Source organism: Prionailurus viverrinus, chromosome C2, assembly GCF_022837055.1.
Source record: "Prionailurus viverrinus isolate Anna chromosome C2, UM_Priviv_1.0, whole genome shotgun sequence".
Lineage (NCBI taxonomy): Eukaryota > Metazoa > Chordata > Mammalia > Carnivora > Felidae > Prionailurus > Prionailurus viverrinus.
The window spans coordinates 135,593,442-135,615,707 of NC_062569.1; the positions used below are offsets into that span (position 1 = coordinate 135,593,442).

General features: G+C 36.8%; 2 pseudogenes; both read left to right on the plus strand.

Moving 5' to 3' along the window:
* The first annotated feature begins 4,380 nt into the window (after positions 1-4,380).
* On the plus strand, positions 4,381-4,479 carry LOC125175832 (uncharacterized; annotated as a pseudogene).
* Positions 4,480-5,870: 1,391 nt separating this feature from the next.
* On the plus strand, positions 5,871-6,506 carry LOC125174536 (synaptobrevin homolog YKT6-like; annotated as a pseudogene).
* Positions 6,507-22,266: the final 15,760 nt, after the last annotated feature.

Consider the following 22,266-nt stretch of genomic DNA (forward strand, 5'->3'; position numbering starts at 1 on the left):
CCTTAAGATAAGCAGATGTGTTTGTGAAAAAGAATCATTTATCTCTCCACTTAAGTGATTGAGAAAGGGATTGCTAGTTTGGTTTAGTATGTTGGCTTTTGTAGCATATTTAAGTGCTGGAATAGTTTCACCACTATGTCACTGTTTCTTCTGGAAAGGAAAATCATTGTATTTTAAGGCTCAAGTGACATTCAGACTGTGAAAAAGGTTACCTTGACTTTGAAAGTAAAGGTTTAATCAAGAGGTGTATTCTGTTCTTGAACAAGGAAACCAAATTCAATATAGAAAGCAGGCAAATCTCTGTAAAATAAAATTTAAAAATTTTAAAAACTGTGAAATAAAATTTACTTTTATGCAATTTTACAAATGTACTATGCAAACAAAAATAAAATTAGTTTGCCAGAACTTGCATTCTGCCTTCTGCCACCAACTCAGTCCTGTAAAGGCATATCCCATGCCACTAATTTGGTCCTGTGTTGGGCTAACAGCTGCTCTCTTGACCCTTTTGTACAGTTCATGTTCTACCAAGAATCCTCCGCACCAGCCCCTCTGCCCCTGCTGCTTTCCCTTCACTACCAGCCACTCTTCAGAAGTGTGTGTTATGTAAGCAGGAGGGAAGCCCTGGTTCTCTTGGCAGGAGGTACTTGAGTGAGGAGGTGTGTGTGTCCTTTTCTTTGATATTTAGCTGTTGTTCAACCAAGATTTTTGGTGGGTGTGTTCTTCATTTCAAACTAAAACCATCATTTTACAAGTGTATCCAGTTTCCTCTGATACTCAAAAGTGTGAGGGGAAAAAAATCGATCAAAATGGAATAGTAAACAGAATCAAGATGGGAAATGAAAATTTAATCATGGACTATTTATCATCTTTTAATTTCTTGGTTATGCTGCTAACTGGGCCTTTATGGTCTCTGTAGTCACAAAGATTACACATGTCTTTGATATTATGCTGAATAAATACCCCTAGGTAATGGGGTATGATCTTGAAACACTATTGCTGTTAGATTATACGTTGTTAGCACTTTGACACAAGAGGTACTTGATATTTCAGTCAATGATCGCTTCACTGAGCACTATTCTTTTCACCCTCTCATCATGTTGTAAACTGTTTTCTAGCTCAGGCAGGTAATAATTGATCTCAATAATGTGGCTATGTACTTAACCACTGAGTACCAACCAGATGTGAGGGTATATTTCCAGTAAAACACTTGAATACTGCCCATGGTGAAGTGAGTCTAATGTCAGTTCTACCCTTGATGTAACAGGTGCTCTTTGGTGAGCTGTACTCTTTTAGTGAGATTATTTGTAAGCATAATGGGGAGTATGGAAATGTGCCAACTGAAGAGTCAATGGGAGAGGAATAATAGGGATAATGAGTGGCAGGGAGAGAGAAACAGGTAGACCAAGGAAATCAGGCACACTGAGAACTCTGTAAAATCAAGTGAGTGAATTATAGCTGCAAGAGGATGTCTAATGGTAACTTTTGATGTGTTTTATACTCAAGAGTGTGAAAGTCACTTTATGCATTCTATTTTTGATAATTAAGAGTAATTTATGGGTTTGCCACCTTTCCTTTCTCCAGTGGCAAGCCTCCAGATCCTTTCTGTGCTGTCATGCTGTAGAGTGAAGTGACAAGGGAACACACATAAGCATGTTAAATTCTTAAGCTATTACCATCAAATACATGTTTTCTGAAATGACTTTGTTATATTTTTCTTAATTAACATACTTCTTTTTAGCAGAGATACTGAAGTTTATATCTGACTATAGTTTATGATTATGTATTTTCCTTATAAAAGTATAAGGAAGAGTCTATCTTTAAGAGAACCAGAGAATGGATATCTAAAATAATTATTTTACAATATCTATATTCATCTTCCTATCTCCTGGATGTTTATGCATATAAAATTATTGAGAAACATTTATTGGATCATCTCCTCAGCACTTTTATCTCTTCCAGATGGTTTTTCTTTAATTGTTGTTTGTCAAACTATGATCCCCTTCCCTTTCTATAATTCCAAATTGTGATATGTTTCAAGCTGTTGCTAATTAGTATAGTTTTAAATTTTTAACAGTGGTTGGAGGAGGAGATTATATTGACAACAAATATCAGGAATAAAACCTGTTGCTTGATGTCTATCAAGAAAAAATGGAAAACATGTCTAGGATAGAGAAGCAATGCCAACATGAAGGAGGGTTTTGTTGTTGGTTTTGTCTGTTTTTAAATTTTTCTGCGTGTTTGGTTAGTTTCAATAGAATCGGACGTTGAGACGTAAAATCCTGCTTCCGATATTACATTAGAACTCTAAATGAATGACTTCATCTTCCTGAACTTTAGTTTCCTTTTCTTTAGAATGAAGATTATACTTATTTCATAGATTTGTAGGTCACACCTAAAATGAAGTACTCTCTTCTTTGATTTATATCCCAGTGTATTTCTATTCACATGCTTCTGCCTTGCTCCACCTCCCCTCTGACCCATAATGCAATGACTCAACAGGAAATTCTCCATAATAACAATTTGACAGATGTCATCAACATTGGCTGTGCCCTCTGCTCTCATGAATGTGAGGCTCAGTTTATAACAGCACAATGCCATCCACATGTAAAACAGCACATTATGAAAAGATCAGTCAACATAGACACACACACACACACACACACACATACACACACACATACACATGTACTTTTCTACATGTCTTTATCAAGTAAAATATGTTTCACTTAAGGAGAAAAGAACAGGGGCGCCTGGGTGGCTTAGTCGATTAAGCATCCGACTCTTGATTTCAACTCAGGTCATGATCTCATGGTTTGTGAGCCTGAGAGCATGGAGCCTGCTTGGGATTCTCTCTCTCCCTCTCTCTCTGACCCTCCTGTGCTCTCATTCTCTCTCTCTCTTTCTCTCTCTCAAAGATAAATAAATAAATAAACAAACTTTAAAAAAGGAGAAAGAATACCTAACATCTTATTAAAGGCATAAAAGTGTGATGATAAAAGTAGGCTAATAAAGAGTCTGTGGAGGGGCGCCTGGGTGGCGCAGTCGGTTAAGCGTCTGACTTCAGCCAGGTCACGATCTCGCGGTCCGGGAGTTCGAGCCCCGCGTCGGGCTCTGGGCTGATGGCTTGGAGCCTGGAGACTGTTTCCGATTCTGTGTCTCCCTCTCTCTCTGCCCCTCCCCTGTTCATGCTCTGTCTCTCTCTGTCTCAAAAATAAATAAGCGTTAAAAAAAAAATTAAAAAAAAAAGAGTCTGTGGAGTCAATCCTACTGCAGACTTCACATACAGAATAATCTTGAAGTTAGATGAGGCCCCGTATATAAATGATTCTTGTGTCTATGTTGTCATTTCCTAGGGCAGTATCATTTTTTTGTTGCTGTTATTGAATCAAGTATAAAGGCAAAACTCCTCAATTGTAGCTACATTTTTCATGGGAAAGCCAATTACATAAAATAAGACTTCAGTTTCTTATGTTAGTAGTTAAAAATTGAAACTATAGACATCTGGGAAAGCTGCATTGATATTTACTGCTAAATTGAGATCAAAGTTGAACTAATTTTTCTCATCTTTTTTTTTCAATATGCAACCGAGTAAAAGAATGTGTGCCATCTATATACATTCATTTTTTTCCAAGATAAAAATCAAATAGCTCATTGGTGTTTTAGAACAACAATTTAAGTTTTTTTTAATTAATAAAATTGGGAAGAAGAAATGGTATCCTTATATATAAAATATTTTCCATTTTTTAAAGGTTAATTTGACATGTTTTGCCACAAATTCACTGTTTTAAACCTTAAAAATAACTTATAAGTAAAAATATAGTTAAGCTTTAGCTTTTGAAAAAATACAAAATACTACTGAGAATGGAATCCAATGATAGTATCATTTTTCCATCTATCCACATAACATTCAGTCTTTAAAGGTACTTGAGGGGCGCCTGGGTGGCTCAATCAGTTAAGCGGCCGACTTCGGCTCAGGTCATGATCTTGCGGTCCGTGAGTTCGAGCCCCGCGTTGGGCTCTATGCTGACAGCTCAGAGCCTAGAGCCTGTTTCGGATTCTGTGTCTCCCTCTCTCTGACCATCCCCTATTCATGCTCTGTCTCTCTCTGTCTCAAAAATAAATAAACGTTAAAGGTACTTGAATCTGCACATAGTAGCTTTAATTGAAAGGGATAAAGCATGTTATTAAATCTGGCAGACTAATTTATCATATGCATTTATAACAAGCCCTTCAGACCATTTCATTCTTTTACCTGTCCAAAACCAACATGTTCCATAAGTTCATTAGACTTCTTTCCATATTATGTTTCCAAACAGGCACCATAAGATTAAATCTCAAAGAAACAAAAGAACTTATTGTCACAAAAGGAAGATAGAGTGCATGCTTTGGCAGCACATATACTAAAATTGAAATGCAGAGAAGATTAGCATGAGTTCTGTGCAAGGATGACACCAAATTTGTGAAGCATTCCGTATTTAAAAAAAAAAAAAAGGAAGAGGGATATTGGAACTATATCAGCTTAATTTTCAAAACCCTTTTGATCAAATAACAATTCAAGTTTTGTAAATTTATCTCTGAGCTTAAATTTACATACAAATATGAAGTCTTAATACTGAAAGTGCATTTTCACATTAAAAAATGCCCTTTAAAACTTTTTAAATGACATTAAAATCTTTAGATATTTTTTAAGGAAGAAAAAGATCAAAACACCTGTGTCGTTTCTTCCATTGGCATGTTGACTCAAATTGCTGTAAACTTTCCTATTTAGGTGAATCATTTTATAGAATTCTGCATAAAACCCATTATCAGAATTTAGGAAGAAAAGAAAATTTCATTGAGGAGCAAGAATTGGCACATTTTCAATGACTGGAAATGATAACAAATGAGACCATCAGACTCATTTGTCATGGAATGTCATCATCCACCCTCATATTCCTATTTATTCCCCTTACTGCTGCCTCTTGCTAACTGTGGGAGGACAGCCCCTGCATATGGAAAATCCTGAGGTATGTGGGCAATGGCGGCTTTGCAGTTATACAGAATCATTTCAGCAAATAAAATGACATGAGCAGTATTTTCAAGCATAGTCACAATGTAATATTTAAAATGCTTCTATTTTTGTTCTTTTCATTCATTTATTCAGATTAATTTTCTCAAAAATACTATTATCCTTAGCACTCTGATAGATGTTGGCATATAATCAGAAAAATGAGGCAAAATACCCATTTCTATGGAGCATCTGGTTGCCTGCTGTTTCCACGTATGCTCACTCTGTCCTATTAGAAGTAGGAAAATCATTAAAATAATCTTTTTTTCCTGACTTATTTATAATAATATAGTTTTTACAAGGATAAAATGCCTTTATGTAGATGAGACATTTAAATTCCTTTCTTGGTCCATGTTAAGTGTTAAAAACAAGTGTTTTATATCATTATAATTAACTCTTTATCAAGGATTTGTTGATGAAGATAATACAATAATTTTAAATTTTATCTCTGATAACCTGTTACTTCTTCTTTTGATTTTCACAAAGAAAAGTTGTTTACCTAACCTAATCTAACATTCACCATTAACATTACTTTATTGTGGGAAATTTTTTTAAATGCTTTTCATCACACGGAAAAGAGCTAGAAGTTTCAGATCTTCACAGGGCAAATTAGACAATAAAAAAGTATATCTACTCCAAAATGCTTAATATTGAGGCATTTTAAAGTTCAGAGCAAACTGTGCCAAATGTTTATTTTCTTAAATTACTTGATAAATCATTTTTCAGGTGGTGTTTTCAATAGGTCAGACCCATCAGCAGCCTGAGGCAGTCCCCAGGGGCGCTGGTCCCATGGCTCTGGGGCAGGGATGGGGGACACTGCACCATGAAGCTGTACAGCCTTAGTGTCCTGTACAAAGGCAAGCCCAAGGTGGTGCTGCTCAAAGCCACATACGACATGTGCTCCTTCAGCTTCTTCCAGAGGTCCAGTGATCAGAAAGTCATGACCCTCACAGATCAACGGGCTGTGGAGCAATCAGCATAAGGCAGCAGAGCTTCTGTCCAAGAACAAGAATATCTGTGCCACGTCTACGTGTGAAACCACAGTCTTGCAGGAGTGGTCATTGCAGATAGTGAATTGCCGCCCTGCATGGCTCTTACCTTTCTAGAGAAGGTACTAGAAGAATTCTCCAAGCAGGTGGACAGTCTAGAGTGGCCAGTCGGATCTCTTGCTACCATCCACTAAGCAGCCCTTAGATGGCAGCCCCAGTAGATACAAGAACTGCTGAGAAACTAACCCCATGACTAAGGTACAGGATGGAGCTGGATGAGACCAAAATCAGGCTGCACAACACGATGGAGTCTCTGTTAGAGCAAGGGGAGAAGCTGGGTGATCTGGTGTCCAAATCCCAAGTGCTGGGAACAGCCTAAAGCCTTCTATAAAATGGCCCAGAAAGAGAACTCGTGCTGTGCAATCATGTGGCATTGTGCACATGGCATTGTGCAGAGGCTCCTGTGCTGAAATGTCCCAGTCATTTGCATCAGCACTGCAGCCCAGAGAAACAGAGCCACTGTGGGAAGATCCACGTAGAAACGCTCTCATTTTTCTCTTTAGACCCACTGGCAGGACCTAAGGGGTCATGGAAGGGCCTGTAACACTTCAAATTTACATGTCTGGTAATTTTTGGAAAGATCCATGTGGGGTCCTCAGAGGTGTATTATTGGGCCAAATGAAGCCATAAACTCTGAGTGATTAAAAATTTTTTTTGAACAAATAAATCATGCTTTATTTAAAAAAATGAACTTCAGCCATCACAGCAAGATCTTCACACACACACATTTGAAACAAGGATTTTCTGCTGTGACTGAATAAGTTTACAAACATGCAGTATCAATACCAAGAAATTAAAAAAAAAACACCTGTTTTTTATTCCTGATACAGTATGTCTAACAAATTGACAATTGACATGGAAAACATAGTATTTAGCCAAGTTATTCTATCAACAGTGTTAGCCTGCCTAGATAATTCAAGTTCTAAAGACCTCTCTTCAATAACAGATGGCCAGTGATAGTCTGAGCAAAATAGTTAAATTCCCCAAGCAGTGCTCTTGGCTTAGCCAATGTATACACTGTCTTAGTTTCTTTGGAATAAAAATTTACCCAATGGAATTTTACAAGTCTGTAGATAAAGTAGATTTCCCAAGAGTACCATATTTTCCTGATTGGATCCAGAGCAAAAAATCAGATACAGCTATAGGGATGTTGCATATAGAGTCTTTGTTCTCTGTACTTCAATTATCACCCAGAAGTTTTCTGACTTTATTAATTTGATGAGCCATCAGTTGTAACAACTCATCAAATTTGCAGCTTTGTGGGAACTTCTTTCTGGATTTCTCCATAAAAGAAAGAGAAGGAAATTATTGGAATCAGTTTTATAAAGTTGTGATTTTTCCCTGAGCAATATTATTTTAAGTGTAATTCTCCCCCAAGCCCTCCAGAATCAATTACAGGTATGAAGGAGTTCAAATGAGCACCAAAAATAAATGTACAAGCAAAAATACTAAGGTAAGGAAGATTACCTGGGTCTTTTGAAAGGCCAAGAGTTAAGTTATGGGATGTTTAAGATTTAAGACCAACTATATAGGATGTTCAGAAACCATCTTCCGTCTTTACAGGGTGTCTGAGTGGCTCAGTCAGTTAAGCGTCCTACTCTGTTTTGGCTCAGATCACAATCTCACGATTCATGAGTTTGAGCCCCCACATTGGGCTCTGCACTGACAGTGTGGATGGAACATGCTTGAGATTTTCTCTCTCCTCTCTCTCTGTCCATACCCCACTTGTGCACACTCTCTGTCTCCAAATAAATAAACCTAAATTTTTTTTAAAAGAAATCATATTCTTTTAAAATGTTATTCATATAACATTTATTTAGACATAATTCATGATAAATTTAGCATTATCTTTAATATTAGAAATATTTAATTCATATTTTTTCTGCTAAATGACTTTTTAAAATTAAGTTATGAATACTAGAAAGTATGATATTATAACTCATTCCATTCTACATAACAGTTTCAGACTGTTAGAAAAGGTAAGGAAGGTTGATTTATGAAATGAAGTACCTGGGAGCACAGATGGAAGCATGCATAGATATATATGTGCAGTATAGGCTTTAGTATTTGATACAGTTAGTAAAACAACTGTAAACATTTTTATTTAGTTTGTATTCTAATCAAATACTGTAGACAAAAATGTAGATTTCTGCACAAATTCTACTTAAATTTTTAAGTACCTGAAATTTTAAATTATTTTTATTTTGGAAAATGATTTAAAACAAATTTCCAGAGAAATATTTCTTGCTTAATTCCTCTGGATGGATATGTGTAAAAGCACTGAAGGAGATGAGTGTATTAGAATCACATGAGGCATATCATGGTCTCATTTATAGACATCTCTCTGCCCTCAGCATGACTGTTTCTCTTCCCTAGGAATGCAGAGTTCATCAAACTTATATGGATCAAGGAGCTAAGATGGTCCTTTACTCAGGACAAATTTCAATTTCTCTTATTTTCTGTGTATACTTTAAATCATGATACCAAAGAATACAGTCCTTGTGAAACATGTAAAGATTTCTGATGATCTCACTATACTGCCATAATTTTTCCTCAGTGCTATTTCAGTCTTTCTCATATATATATGTATGTCTGCATACATACATACATATTTGGGAATACAGTTACCTTCTGTTTCAATCAGTACTTCAACAATAAGCAAATGCTATGGTTCTAAATTTAGCCATGAGTCAAAGAAAAAAAGGGAAAATGAGGATTATTTAAAGACTTGACAATAGCAGTACATAGATACTAAATAATTCAGCAACAAGTAATGTATTTATAATAAACACACACAGGCATATGTATGTCTATATAATCATAAACAAGGCAAAATTTATTTGGAACGTCTGGTTGCTTACTGTGCACATGTGTATTCTATTATGTTAGAAGAAGGAAAATCAGAAAAATAGGTATTTTTCCTGATTCTTTATAATAATAATAATAATATAATTTAAATGTATGTGTATACTCTATGCATATTATATCTAGATTCTAGATAATGAAGGGGAAAAAGCCCATTTGTACTTAAATTACTAATGCTATAGGCATTGTATCTGTGTTGAAACAGATATTCGTACTTGTCAGCATGACGTATGCAATAATATGACCTTTCTAATAATCTTGGTAATATTACCACACTGTGAGTGGGGAGAGACTCAGGTGGCTTGAGATCTACTCCTAGTTCAGACATTTTCTATACAGGAGTAGACAAATCACTTACTCTCTGGTTTAATTCTCATTATCAGGCCAAGTGTGAAGAAAAAAAGTGAGATGGAAAAAAAGAGCTGAAGCCAAAACCAATGGTAGGAATTGAATGAGGAAAGGGGAAACAGTGCCTATGCTTGCACCTGATAATGTTGAAAATAGTTGTGAACAAAGCAAAGTAAACTGATGGTAGTAGAAGGCATTCAGTTCTGTTCTTTAATTCTATGTGACTCGGCCAAAGGGTGCCGAGATAGCTGGTAAAACATTATCTGGATGTGTTTGTGAGGGTGTTTCTGAAAGAGGTTAGCATTTGAATCTGTAGACTGAGTAATGAAAATCACTCCACCAATGTAGTAGGCATCATCCAATCTGCTGAGTGCCTGAATTGAATAAAAATGTGAAGGAAGGGCAAATTCTCTTTTTCTTGCCTTGTGCTGGGACATCATCTTTCTTCTACCCTTAGACATTGCAGTTTCTGGTTCTTATACCTTCAGGCTTGAACTGAATTATACCAAAGGTTTTTCTTGTTCTCTAGCTCATAGATGACATGTTGTGGCATATCTAGGCCTCCATAATTTCATGTGTCAATTCCTGTAATTTTCTCTTGTATCTCTTTATATATCCTAATGATTCTGTTTCTCTGGAAAACCCTAACAAGTATATACATTAGTCTTGAGAAGCAGAGTGCTGGTGCAACATATAGCTAAGAAAGTGCAAGTGGTTTTAGAACTTAGTAAATAGGTAAAGGCTAGAAGGCTTTGGAGTTACATGCTAGAGTAAGACAAGATTTCTGTGAAAGGACCATTAAAAGCAATTCTGGTGAGAATGCAAAGGAAAAAAGGAGAGCTACGGAGAAATCCTCAATCATCTTAGAGTATATACCTAAGTGGTTGTGAACAGAATTTTGGTAGAAATATGGATGGTATAGGCCATTCTGATGAGGTTACAGACAGAAATGAGTAACATGTTATTGGAAATTGGAGAGAAGGTGATTCTTTGTTATAAAATGGCAGAGTTTCGCTGAATTGTGTTCCTGTCCTAGTGTCTTGTGGAAGGTTGACCTTGAGAGTGATGAAATTAGATATTTGGTGAAGGCAATATCTAAGCAAAGTGTTGAAGGAGCAGCTGGTTTCTCTTGAATGCTTATAGTAGAATGTGACAAGAAAAATGATTTTAGGATGGAATTCTTAATAAAAAAGCAGAACTTAAAAATTTCAGAAGTTCTTAGCCTATCCATATTGAAAGGAGTAAAAAAGTCTTGTTTAGGAGAGAACATGAAAGATGTGGCCAAATTTGGTAAGGGTATTAATTGGCCATCAGTAGCTTCCTGATTAGAAGCCAGGAGCTACTAATCAAGACAGTGATGATTTGATGAGGTACAGGTGGAAACTAAGGCATTAATGTGTGATGTTTGTCATCTTAGGGCTGTATGGGACAATGACAGGTTGCTCAACAGCTAATTCCTCTAATACCTGGGCATCAAGTGATATCTCATGGCATACTATTAGTAACTTCTATAAAATTCTTCAGGAGCTGCAATCTCAAGGTAGAACCTAATTGTAAGGGAGTTAGATTATATGATATAATTAACAAATCTCATTTGTCAATGTCAGGACTCTCATAGGACAAGAGTAGAACTCTGAAATCTGTGATGGGGAATATGGATTGACAAATCTGCTAAATTTGAATTCCTAAATTCCACTGAATTCATTATTTCAGCAGAAGCTGCCTGCCTCCTTCCCCCTTGTTAGAGAAAGGCAGTCCCTTCCTTGAGTGGTAAAATTGAAATGACCCACTTGAATCAGACACAGAGATGGAGCTTGTTTCCATAAAAGAACCTTCCTTACTTCCCTCATTGCTTCTAAGACAATTACAAGTTCAGGATTAAGCACAAACCAAAAAGACAGTAAAATCTCTGTTCTAAAAGGAAATAGCTTATACATTAAAGGAAGTATAGAACCCAGCTAATGTCTGCTGGCCATGACCTGTCAACATAGATCTTGAGGGTTGGGAAATATGGTAGGTTTTTTTTGTTTTTGTTTTAGTTTATTTATATTTATTTTTGAGAGAGAGAGAAAGAGCACGAGCAGGAGAGGGGCAGAGGGAGAGGGAAAGAGAATTCCAAGCAGGCTCCACACTCATCATGGAGCCTAACATGAGGCTTGAACCTAGGAACTGTGAGATCACGACCTGAGCCAAGATCAAAAGTTCCACACTTAACCAGCTGAACCACCCAGGCACCCCAGGAACTATATTTTAATAGGAGACATCCAAGGGTTGTGAAATAGGTTTTAATAGGAGACAATTTACTTACCTTGGGGAATTTATATCCATTATAAGGACTCCTAAAATATCCTAATAACCTATTAAATTGACTGTTTGAATCCTCCACTCAATTATCTTAAATTAGGAATAAATGTTGTTACTTTCTTTACATAGTGGTGAGGCTGAAATCAGAAGACTCTGAGAATATGGGAAGGTAAAACAGATTTAACACTTATGAGCTAAGAACCCACTACAAGTCTATAATTTTCAGAATAGCATAGATAATACCCTCATCAATCGCTTAAGGAATGAATTGAGGGGGTGCTATGGTCCTAGTAAGAAATGTTCTTTGCTAGGAACACCAAGTGGCTGTATTATTGGAACTGTCCATTTTGAGGGATGTTTTACCATATCATCTTGGCATATTGTCAGGCAGAATAGGAAGGATCCATGTGAAATTGGAACATCACAGTCAAGGTTTGTACCAAGCAGATCAAGTGCATATTTAAATTATATGAACATGTAATTCTGATGCCTATGTCACTTATCTCTTTATACAAATGACTTTCAGCTTATACTTAGGAATTCATGGATGTTGTCTATAACTGATAAAGTAGGATGAATTTCAACCCACTCACAGATGGATTATTGCAATATGTTTGTGTTAGGTGAGAAGGAACTGATGCCTCATTATAGCCCTACAAAGGGGAAATACTAAAGTGCATTTACAAAGGACATCGTTTCAGTAAGCAAAACTGTATGCGGTCACTTAGTCATCACTTTCTAGGGATGAGAAGTGGCCAGAAGAATGAGTATACATGACCCCCAGGACAGAGGTGAAGGTCTTGATTTGGGAAGGGGGAACAAAAACTTATAAGGTAAAAAGTCAGAGTTCTGGGGAAAGACATATGGATAGACCCATGGCAGTGAGCAAAGGCATGTGGATCTTTATTTTTTTATGTAATGCATATAAAAGTGACTGACACCGTGACTCTCAATAAGGCTTCTTATCCCACCCAAGTTTGGGCAATGGTCCACGGACACCACAATCATGTGAAAAATGGAATCAGTGCATGGGTGCCACAATAAATGCACTTGCACTTGTAGGTGCAAGCTAACTAGCTAACTGAACTAGCTAACTGTAACTGCTACTGCCATACAATTAACCTGCCAGTAGTCGACACCAGTGACAGATCTTAGAATATCATCATCCTTCAAAAGGACTGGTTATGTACTTAGTGTCATGTCACCTATTTCAAACACCTTCCCACCCTCCCCCCAGAAGGGGCAGCAGTGCATACTCACTGGAATCCATACTTGATCTGCATATGAATTTCTCTTTCCTTCACCTAGTCTCTCTGTCATCACCATCATACAACCTTTTACTCTCTTACTGGCTCTTCTTCCTTCCTACCTTGTTCTCCTTTTCCCTCAACCCAGCACCCTAGTATTGTACTACCTCATAAAGTAGTAGCACATAGCTTTTACCTCAGGCTCTGTGTTCTGTGGAACCTAGAGTAAGACAATGAGTACACGAAAATTTTAATCATTCTTTGTCTAACATCCATATCAAACCATTTATTTCAAGCCACCATTTTTCTCTTTCAAGTTATTTTGACAACACTTCTGTAGTCTATTTGGCATTCAGAATTATCTTCCTATAACTCAAATATCATAGTCATCCTACTCAGAAACTTAAAATCGTATGGCTGCTCATTTTTGCAGGTTAAAACTCAAAGTTCACAGCCGGGCATGCACAGTCGTCCATCCTTCAGAATAAGCTCAAGTTAACCTCACAGACTCTTTTACCCCATCAGTTACTCTGAGCCTTACCCCCAGCTTTAAACTTTGTCAGCCATTTTATTTCCTTTGTCTAAAAAAGCCTGTTATATTTACAATTCCTTGGTACCTACTCTGTGATTTTCACAACTTATCTTAGATCTAAGAAAACAAAAATGTTAGTTGGAAGCCCAAGTAACAGGATGTGACATATACAAAGAGATTACAAATGAGGGAAAATACAGAAGATTTATAAGTAGATTAGTGCCTTACATATTTCAAAAAACCCCAAAATTGGAAGTGTTTTAAGTATATTAAGGCTGATACTAGGGGATAAGTACTAATTCTCTATTTAGGCCCCAGAGTATGTAGTTCTGAACCAATACAAAAAATACTTTTTGAATGTCAAGGTGTTAGTCAATCAGTTTACAAAGTAAAACTCAGTGAGATTACGTACATTGTGTATTGGTTTCTGCAAATATTATATATGTAATTTAAACATATATACCATATTATTTATAATGTGTATGTAGAAAGACACACACACACACACACACACACACACACACACACACACAGAAAGGAGATGGTGGGAGGTTTCGCAAGGAGGAAAGTACGTTAGAAGAGCTGTGATGCCTCTCTGATAGTTATCCCTGATAGTTATCATCTCTCCATATTCTATAATGATTTGTTTCTGACAAGAAGCCTGAGACCCTTCTTTTTCTGACTTATTTTCTGAAGCAGTCTAACAAAGTCTCATAGTTCATGCGTCCCGACCATTGGTGAGTCTGAAAGAGAAGAAGGAACTTGACAGTACACATTACTAGAAACATTTATATTGTTGCTTTTAAAACAAACTAAAGTAGCCTTTCTGCATACCGTGTTGTTCTATGTGCCCACTGTAACTTAAAGGTAAACTCTCATAATGTCTGGAGCCCTCAGTCTCTTGCAAATGAAGGAGGAGTCTGTCCTCAAATTCCTTGCAGCAAGAACCTACTTAGGTGGCACCAACTTTGACTTCCAAATGGAAACAGTACAGCTACAAAAGGAAAAGTGATGGCAGCTATATCCTTCTGAAGAGAACCTGGGAGAAGCTTCTGCTGGCAGCTTATGCTATTGTTGCCACTGAAAACCTGGATGTCAGTGTCATATCATCCAGGAACACTGGCTACTGAGCTATGCCAAAGTTTGCCACTGCCACTGGAGCCACTCATGTTGCTGGTGGCTTCACTCTTGGAACATTCACTAACCAGATCCAGGCAGGAGCCCAGACTTCTGGTGGTTACTGATCCCAGGGCTGACCACCAGCATCTCATAGAGACATCTTATGTTAACCTACCTACTGTCACTCTGTGTAACAGACTCTTCTGCACCGTATGGACACTGACATCACTTGCAACAACAAGAGAGCTTACTCAATGGGTCTGATGCAGTGGATGCTGGCTCAGGAAGTTTGGCACATGCGTGGCAACATTTCCCAGGAACCCATGGGAGGTGAGGCCTGATTTCTACTTCTATGGAAATCTTGAAGCGTTTGAAAAGGAAGACCAGGCTGATGCTGAAAAAGAGGGATTTCAGGGTTGAATGGACTGCTCCAGCTCCTGAGTTCACTGCTACTTAACCTAAAATCAGAGACTGGTGTGAAGGTGTGCAGGTGCACTCTGTGCCTATGCATTAGTTCCCTCCTGAAGCCTGGGACCCTCAGCCTGCCCCCTGAGGACTGGCCTGCGGATCCCACTGCTCAGGACACTGAATGGAGAGAGACAACCACTGAGTGGTCTTAACCTGCTCCTCCACAAGGGCAAACAAAACAGAAGTAAGGTTGGCAGAAAATACAATTTCTAAAAAACATAAAATAAATAAAACCAAAGGCACAACAAATAATCATCTGTTTGAGCAATCCCATCTCTTCACTCAGGAAATAAAGTAACAACAACAATAGTAGTAATAGTAGCTGCAACAGTCTTAGTGCAGAACCAGCAAGAGTTGCAATATTCCTTGTAAGAATATAAGAGTAGCAGTAAGTGACTCGTAAGGGAAAGAAATTGTAGGTTTCTTACAAAATAGGAGATAATGTTTCTTTCTAACCTACAGCAGTCACCCATTTAGTGAATGAGTAGGAAGAAAGCAATGCTTATTCCTACTGGAGACATTTATTACAGAAGTTAATTGTCACAAATTGTTTCACACAATATGCTAATGAATAAGTCCGAGAATAAAAAGTCTTGCAAATTGTTAAGTCAGACACTGTGAGAATCTTTTATCTCTATAGAATGAAGAGTTAGTGCTACAGTTAAAAAAAAACACTATTAACAAGTTATAAAGTAGAGGATTTGGCTTTTTTCATTTTATTCTGAGCAGTTGACACCTGCTTTGTTACTAGTTCTCCCTGTTCCTGATTGTCCAGACATCCTACACATCCGTCAGTCTAAAAGTTACCAGGATGACAAGTGAAATCAACCTAGCAAATGTATTCAGTAGCTTCTTCCATATGATATTCAAATTAAATCATAAACTGAAGAAGCAATACACTGAGGTTTTCATTATAATTCTAAGATTAAGTGGAACTTTGCTAATTTCTCTTTACGCACAATCCATTTACACACTGTCGTATTGTGTTGGAGGCATATTTACTTGTTTTTTGCTGTGTATATATACTGTTTCAAAGCTTTTTCAATGGGCTCCTACTCCAACACAGTGATAGGGGCACCATAGACATAAGATAATTTTTTATAAATGACTAAATCCATAAAATGTCTAATACTATGTGCTTTGCACTATGGTACAGGAACACTTAGGACATTCTCAGCATATTCCAACTCCCTGTGGTCACTTCTACTCAGAGACCAGATCTTATTTACTAGATGCTCAATTATTTTTTTTTCCTCACTTCAGAGTAGTATTTCTACATAATCACTTTCAGCTCTTTTCAAGATTCTTTTTAATCCTATTCATGTCCTAAAGAAGCAAAATTCTTAGTTTTTCTTCTCTTCAACCATAAGATTTTCCTTTGAATGGCTCTATCACCTCTAATAGTCAGGCCATGAAGTGAGACTTTCCATAAGGTAGCTGCATATGGAGTATCATCCAAGTTGTTTGAAATTTTGAATGACTCAGGAAAACGTTAGTAGTCTGAGGCCAGTTCACTGACTCTTAATACCTTGAGTGGGGGAAGAGGGTAAGGGATTGAAGGGGTCAGAATGCAATTCTCAGATTCTCTTAGGGACAAAAAGATAGATCCCATTCTCCCATTTTGACAATTGTCAAAAGAAGAAGAAGAAGAAGAAGAAGAAGAAGAAGAACAACAACAACAACAACAACAACAACAGCAACAACAACAACAAGAAGCAGCAGCAGCAGCAGCAGAATTTCTGGAGAGAGGAAGATAATTTGTGTCCTAATCTCAAAACACCAGAGAAAGCAAGTTCTATTTGCAGTTCTTCAAGGTAGGTATGAAAGTAAATCTAAGAATAGCTTTGAGTTATCCTGCCATGCTCACATGAAATATGATTGTGTACACAGCTTTACATGTGGTTCACAGGATGGGGTTAATATATGGCTAATGACTGAGACTCTTGAACTGCTCTCATGGTCTTTCAAGTCTTTCATCTGGAAGCATTTAAAAATGAGATAAAGCTTATTTACAACTTTAGGTAACAAAATAATACATAGGGTTCTTTGGGGGACTGTTGCAGACTGTAAGTTTGGAGTTCTCTTTTATCCAGCAAGAGAGCGGGTGCAGAAGTGAAAATGAGAGAGACTAATGTCTGGGAGGAGACAAGAGCCCCAAACAGGAGTTTCGTCTTCGTATTGAGCTCTCACGATCTTACACACATGGTGAACGTGCAGAAAACTATCAGATAGTAATCATTAACTTGTGTAAGAAGCAAAGGGTCGGGGAGTTGGGGGGGGGGGCAAGTGGAGTTTCAAGTTGTGATCAAAGTATATTGGCACCAGATGGAAAGTAGTTTCCTGCAGATGATATAAAAAGTTACTTGTGGGGCGCCTGGGTGGCGCAGTCGGTTAAGTGTCCGACTTCAGCCAGGTCACGATCTCGCGGTCCGTGAGTTCGAGCCCCGCGTCAGGCTCTGGGCTGATGGCTCAGAGCCTGGAGCCTGTTTCCAATTCTGTGTCTCCCTCTCTCTCTGCCCCTCCCCCGTTCATGCTCTGTCTCTCTCTGTCCCAAAAATAAATTTAAAAAAAGTTGAAAAAAAAATTAAAAAAAAAAAAAGTTACTTGTGATGCCATTATAGTATCTCGCTAACTAACCTCGGGTGCTTTCCCCGCCCTTTAGCAGTGATCCACCCTAAGCTTTTTTTTTAACCCATTTATGTAAGTATAAGGAATTCTTCAACCTATTTCCCCACAGGGGACATACCTAAGATACAGAGGCCAATTATTAGCAACAGAGGAAATGGCAGTGGGTGGGTAGGGGTATTACCAGGGTTCAGAGCAAGACTACCATAGTATGCATAGGTTTCAAATTTTTTTTGATGCCCTCACTCTGTATTAATACTTCTGGTCTCAATAAAACCATAATAGTGATAAGACTCATAAAAATGTTTTATCCTTTTTTGAAAACTCTAGATGAAGGTATGAAGTATAAGGTACATGCCCATCATGGGGCTTAAACTCACAACCCCAAGATCAAGAGTTGCTTACTGTATCCAGTGAGCCAGCCAGCTGCCCCTAAATGAACTTTGTTAAACTAATGTTCACGTCCCTTCTTTCGTGAAGAGTTTATTAGACAGCTGTAGCATAATTAGGCCAGCTCAGCATTCGAACAGGTTTCTCATTTCGTCTGCACTGTAAAGTGAGCATGGTGAGGGAACCTAGTGATACCCATTTGGGAGAGGGATTGAGGATGCACTCAATCTCTCTCAGAACTAAGACTCAAATTTCAAGTTTCCTCAAAGATAGTTTTAAAATAACACTTCAAAGAGATGATATAGCAAACATTGCTGTAAGATGTTATGGTTGACTAAAAATTTGAATTTGAAATGGAAATCAAGTTCATTCATGGAATCCTCTGAAACTAATAATATATCATTTTAACGGCAAAGTGTCTAGACACCTAATGTCAGCCCAGATGATGATAATTTTAGTGTTTTATATCAGTCATATTCATAAATATAATTATACTTTTCTGGCCATAATTGAGTATGTTAAACAAGAAATCTGATGACTTGAAAAGAAATATTGGAAAGCATCTCAGGTAAAAAACCAGTTTACATTTTTTTATTTAGGGAAATATGTTAAAAATCTGGAATAATGCATAAAACTTTTAATGTTTTTAACACACATTGATTTGCCTAATATAATCCAGCTTGAACAAGTGTTAGTTCATTGACTATACCTTCCTCAGATGATTTCCTAATAAAAGTGATACAGTTGGAATTTGCCACTATATCCCTTGCTAATTCCATTCTCTTCCCCTTTGCCTTGAAATAACCAGTATCTTGATGATAGTATTTATCTTTCCAGACCATTTATTTATAATGTCATTATGTATGTATGTGTATCAATCAGAAAAAATAGAATCGCTAATAGGTGAAATGCAATGGGGTTTAATGTAGAAAACAGGGCAGCAGGGTGGGAAGAGCTAAAGTCAGAGAATCTGTGAAAAAGCCATTCTATGTTCATCCCTCTCAATTTCGCTGTCAACCTAAAACTGCTCTAAAAATGTAGCCTTTAAAAAACAGTCATTATTGGGGTGCCTGGGTGGCTTAGCCAGTTAAGTGTTCAACTCTTGATTTCGGCTCAGGTCATGATCCCATGGTTCATGAGATTGAGCCCTGCATCAGACTCTGCACTGATAGCACAAGGAGCCTGCTTGGTATTCTCTCTCTTGCTCTTTCTCTGCTCCTCCCCTGCTTATACCAGCATGCACACTCTATCTCAGTCTCAAAATAATAAATAAACTTTAACAAATAATAAAAAAAAAAATTAAAAAAAATCATTATCAGAGTTAAACTGAAGCCCTGGAATAAACATGGAGGGGGAGACTTGCCAGTCGTGGGAGACCTAGAAGGGGAAGCCTGAGCTGCTTGCTGGTCCTGTGGTAGTCGTCAACAATTGACCTCTTGGCAATCTAAAACTGCCAGTTGCCCTTCATTTCCAGCTTCTGAATCTGTGGACGCCTCTCATTGGTGCACTTGAACTTGACACATAAGGGGAAGGTTATTCTGGGAAGTGTAGTTCCCAGGGTTCAGTAGGGTGATGTTGGTGCCAAGCCACAACAGAAAGCACAGCACAAAGTGCCTCCACAAAATGAATGCAGCATGTTTTGTTTTGTTTTGTTTTTTAACTTTACATATTGGTCTCATAATGTTCATATCCTACTTTAAATGTTCTCTGTAGAGGCTCCAAGACTTATCCATGTGCACTTTAACATTTGCCAAGAGTGATTTTATTTCGTTCCTTCTAATCATTTTACCTTTTATTACTTTTCTTTTCCACTGCCTACGGACCATGTTATACTTTTGCATATACTACCACATAGTAGCCTTATGAAGGGTACATCCTTATAAAGGGTATCCTCCTAACATTTTTCTAGTTTTTTTTCTAGGATTTATTACATATTCATTACAAAAATGCTTTACTCTAATGAAAGTTACCTAAATTATTATAGATTAGAATAATATCACATTCATTTTTGTATCTGTTGAGATCATAATTATTTTCTCCTTTAACTTATGCAGTGAATTATGTTAATCAGTGTTCTGATGATAAAATTTCATGGCTTTTTTGGGGTAATCCTAAGGATAGAGAGATAATGTGGCACAAGCACACACACACATACATGCACACATATAGAATTTGTATATAATATACATAAATTACTTAAGCATCTGGATTCATTAGGGGATATTTAAGATATTTATATTTTCATTTCAACAAAATAGGTTTAAATTATGTTTTTTGAGTCCTTATGTGTTACTGAAGTGAATGCTACAGTAGATTACCCTCTTCCATTTGATAAGAAAGACTGTATAAGACTTTACGTGCTTCATTAAGAGTTGCTAAAACTCAATGCTTAAATCATTTTGGGGTAGTACACTTATTGTGTCTTTACTGTGGGAAAATTAGGGTTTTTATGTTTAATATTCCTTCATTTTTTCAAACATTTTAAAAATGTAGTCAATTTGGTAATTAGTGTTTTCCACAAAATTAAAAATTTATATTTTGGAATGCTGGGACAAAGTAAATATACTGCTTTAATCTCTTTCTCATTTACAATTTGTCTCCTTTTTTTTAATTCCTGACATTATTAAGTATGTTTTCAATTTTATGCTGAACTCTCTCAACTGAGGTTTCCACCTGGTATTGTTTTTTTTCAAAAACCTGCTTAAAATTTTTTCTTTATAGTTGCTATTACTTTTTGCTCTTCTCTTTGTTGTCCCATTCACGCTGTATTATTTGGTTTAGCACTTTCTAAGTTTTTAAACCACATTGTCTTCTTTGTAATTCAGAAAATGTCTGACTCCAACTTATATATTGAAGTTATAAGTTTCCTTCCACTTAGTGCATTAACTGTGAAATGTAATTAGGGATTGTAGTATTTTATGTGCTGTTCAGTTTTGAATATTTTATAAGAGGCAATGTGATTATTTCTTTGACCAGGTGTTAGTTAGAACCATATTTTCTAATTCTTGAAAAAATACAGATTTCTTTAAAGCTTTATGGTATTTCTTGCTATTATTTTGTTTAGAGAGATATGATCATAGATTATTATTTTGCATATTCCTTTTGTATTTTATAAATCTATAAAGGTATGTTTATATAAGACTACAAAATTAAGCTTATATTATGTTGTTTAAATCCTCTTTACTCTCTTTCCACTCTCCCTCCCTCACCCCTTCTCTCCCTTCTTCTCTGCTTTTCTCTCCCTTTCTCTCTCTTTCTTTCTCTCTTTTCTCGTTCTCTGCTTCATATGTCAGTGTAGAGGTAACTGAAATGTATAAACATTCATGGTGTTATCTTCTTAGTGACTTTTTTTTTTACCTTTTATGCTTAAGTAATGACTGTTCAGATCTCATAAAACATTTTTATCATATGATACATTGTGTCTGATATTGATATTTTGATACCATCTTTTTGTCAATTTGGGGTTTGCTTTTTGTTAGCATTTGGATTAGTATTTTGAGTGAGGTGGAATTCTCATGAACTAAGATGGGAAAGACTGTCCACAAGCAAATTTTAGGAGAACATCCCTTGAATGTAACAGATACTAGATACCTTTTGGAAATTGAAATGAAATTTGCCTAAGAATCTGTAATCACAAGTCTATAGTGTAGGGGAGATGTCTGTTCTAGAGATACAAATTTTAGAATTGTTAGTATAATGATAGTGTTTAAAGCCATATAACTGTATCTGATCCAAAGACTATTATTGTGGGAATAAAACAGGAACATAATAGAAGGGATAGTTTGTAAAAAAGGAGTAACAAGAGAGTATGTTTCCTATAATCCAAATGAAGAAAGGATTTCAAAGATAAGTAGTGTCAAAAATTACTGATAAGTCAAGTAAGAGGAAGACTAAGAATTGACCATATAAGCATTGTGGAGGATACGTTAATCTTAGGCAGAATAATTTCCTTAGGGTGTATGTGGGGTAGGAAGGAAGAGATCTCTACAGAGTGAGTTCAAGAGAAAATGGTAGAAGAGAAATTGAGATCAACTATTATTCTAGGATTTTAATTTCACGGAGAATTTCCAGCCCAGAGGAAAAACAAAATTATATAGGAATATGAAGGTCACAGATTGCTAAGGCTACTGCTCTTTCATTGTAGCTAAAAAAAAACAGAATAAAGATAATACTGTGAATAATCCTGATGATCCTAGGCAAGTAGCGATAGGAAGAGTCTCAGAATTAGAGGTGGGTTTCCCAGAAGCAGGTTGAGCTATGGGTCCTTCTTCA